Genomic DNA, 2,749 nt, shown 5'->3' with positions numbered 1-2,749 from the left:
TAGGTCTTTCTTCTGCTCTTTAAATGTACTGTGTGGACTATCTAGCTGCTTGAGCATTTTAGCTGCTGCATTGTATGATACTCGGATTTCACTTTATTCCTTTTGTATAATTTCTATCTCTTTATTTGTATTCTCTATGTGGTACAATACTAGAAACATACCTTTATTTGCTTTTTATATCACACTTTCATTTCTTTCTACTAATACATATGGTGGTTATTATGGGGTATTCATTAGGGAAGACTCCTTGGACACGGATTTAAGCCCACTGAAAGTCTTTTTAGCTAGCTGGTGACTACACTGAGTGTTCAGGATCCCAGTGTAGCCCTGAGCCCTTCTCAGGGTGAGCTTCTAAGCACAACAATCATGTTCTGGTTGACAAACTTCAGTTAACAAGAGCGATTAGCTACAAGTGGAGCTACAGAAACCAAAAGGCAAAGTTAGTACATCTAGAGGATTTCCTATAACGATGCGCTTTGATGGATCAGGTCTTTATGTTTCGGCTGGTGGTGCTGTCTACATGCTGAGTTTCACAGCCTGAATGGCACTTTCGTTACAGAGTTGTGCTAAGGTCTGGGGGCTGTTGCAATCGTGTCTTTGTTTTCGTCCACTTGTCAGCAAATCTCGACACATTGGGAAAAGGGCATCTCAACTGATGAATTGCTTACGTCAGATTGGCCTGTGGACGTGTCTATATGGGGATTTCCTTGGTTGCTAATTGATGTGAGAGGGCCCAGCCCAGGGTGGGTGGTGCAGAAAGCTTGATCCAAATTAGAAAGGGGGCTGAGCTAGCCAGCAGGAGTGAGCAGCAGTCAGCTTCTCTCCACTGTTTCTGCTTTAGTTCCTGTCTCTGGGTTCCTGTCCTGGCTTCCCTTAAAGATACACTGTTACTTGGAAGTATAAATCCCTTTTGGTTGGTGTGTTAGCGTAGCTAGAGAAGTTGGCTAGAACACATGGCTAATTACACGTTTTTCTTCTCATAATGGACATTAGGTTGCTTTTACAAGCAATATCTACCCTTTTTCTGGAGTTGTGTGTATCTCCTAATTTTCTGTTGGTAGGTAATATAGTACAAATAATATGGGCAATGGTCCCTACTCTGGGTGTGGTTCTGCTGTTTGCTTATTTGCTTAGTGATTGGCTCTCCCCATCCTTCTTGGTGGCTCCTTCCTCCACAGTGTTGAGCTTCTGACTCCGTTCCTCTTGAGACACTGCTCATGGTGGCAATCAGCTCTGGTAGGGCCGGTTTCCTCTCTTCCTGACCACATCCACTGCTGTACTCTGTCAATTGCTGGCCCACTTGTCTGCTCTGGATCATAAATTCCTGTATACTAATCTAGTCAGACTGTGACTCCAGAAACAATAATTTCTGTAGTCGGTACTTGACATTTGACCTGAACCCAAGGGGCACCCTCCTATCTATCTTATTTCTCAGTTTTCTCCTTCAAATTTGGCCAGTTTAGACTTCTTCTTCATTAGGTCCTCCAATTTCCCAATCTCTTACCTTTAACTCCACTCCCTCCTCTCCCCTCCCCTCTTTTCCTTCTTTTTCTCCTAGTCCTGGAGATTGAACCCAGGGCTTCATCCCTGATTGTTTTTCACATAACCTCCACTGTTTGTTGTTTTTTTCCCCCCTCTCCAACATGTTTTTAATGTGTTATGCCTGTGACTATAGAGACCAGGAAAGGGCATCGGATCCTTTGGAGTCCTTTGATGTGGGTGCTGGGAGCAGGACTGGGGTCCTGGGGAAGAGCAGCTAGCCCTTCTCAGCAAAGTCAGCACCCCAGCCTTGCTCTACTGTTCTGACAGTGCTGTTATGCTAAACTTTTCCTTCTTGCAAATGAAGTTAGGATCTTTGGAAGTGCATAGGAGTCATTTGTCCTTATTGTAGGCTTTGACAGCTGAGGACCATAACAAGCCTCCTTCCCTGGAGAAGCTGTGTGGAGTGGTTGAAGAGGACAGGAGCTAGTCTGAGGTCCTCTTGACTTTCGTGTCTTTGGGGCCCCAGTATTATGGGTATACTATGCTCAGTGGATCATGGCCTGGTTCCATACTTAGGGGGTGAACAGAAGGAGGAAGCTTCACCTCTTGGCTACACTTGCTTAGATTTGTTGACTCAGCAATGGGCAGCCAGCAGCAAGAGAAGAAATACTTGCTCCTCCTGGGAAGGAATGACCCTGTTGGAAGCCTGGGGAAGATGGAACCCTATAGCTTGCATTGACTGTGACTGTCTGTGAGATGGTGACACTCTTTGCTCTCAGTGAAGTTTTGTACATTTTGGAGGCAGATTTTCTTCATTTGCTGTTTGTATGTGAAGCCATATGTAGCTGGAGGTTGTGCTTTCACTTCCCAGCCTCCCAGTCCTGAGTAACCACACAGAAACTTACATTATTTACAAACTATTTGGGCAAAGGCTCAGGCTTCTTACTGGCTAGTTCACTAAATAAATTAATTCATTTCTAATAATCTGTGTGTTGTCACATTGCTGTGGCATTAAGTCAGGAATCCTGGCATCCTGTTCTATCAACAACTTGCTCGCATCACCTTCGACAAGGGTCTTTCTTCCCCTTGTAATCAGTTTGGCCACTTGACTCTATGCTATCTTTTCATAGGCCAGAGCAGGTTCCTTACTAACCAATGGGAGGAGTACATATTCACAGTGTACAGAAGGCCATCCCACATCAGCCATGTTTTAGAAGCTTCCCATACTTGCCTTTAAAACAGACTTTTCACCAGTGTGGCTAGAAAA

The sequence above is a fragment of the Alexandromys fortis genome, unplaced genomic scaffold, assembly GCF_014885135.2.
Source record: "Alexandromys fortis isolate MF-2015 unplaced genomic scaffold, M_Fortis_MF-2015_v1.1 scaffold_41, whole genome shotgun sequence".
NCBI lineage: Eukaryota > Metazoa > Chordata > Mammalia > Rodentia > Cricetidae > Alexandromys > Alexandromys fortis.
The sequence above is the reverse complement of the archived record's forward strand: the minus strand, read 5'-3'. Positions refer to the sequence as shown.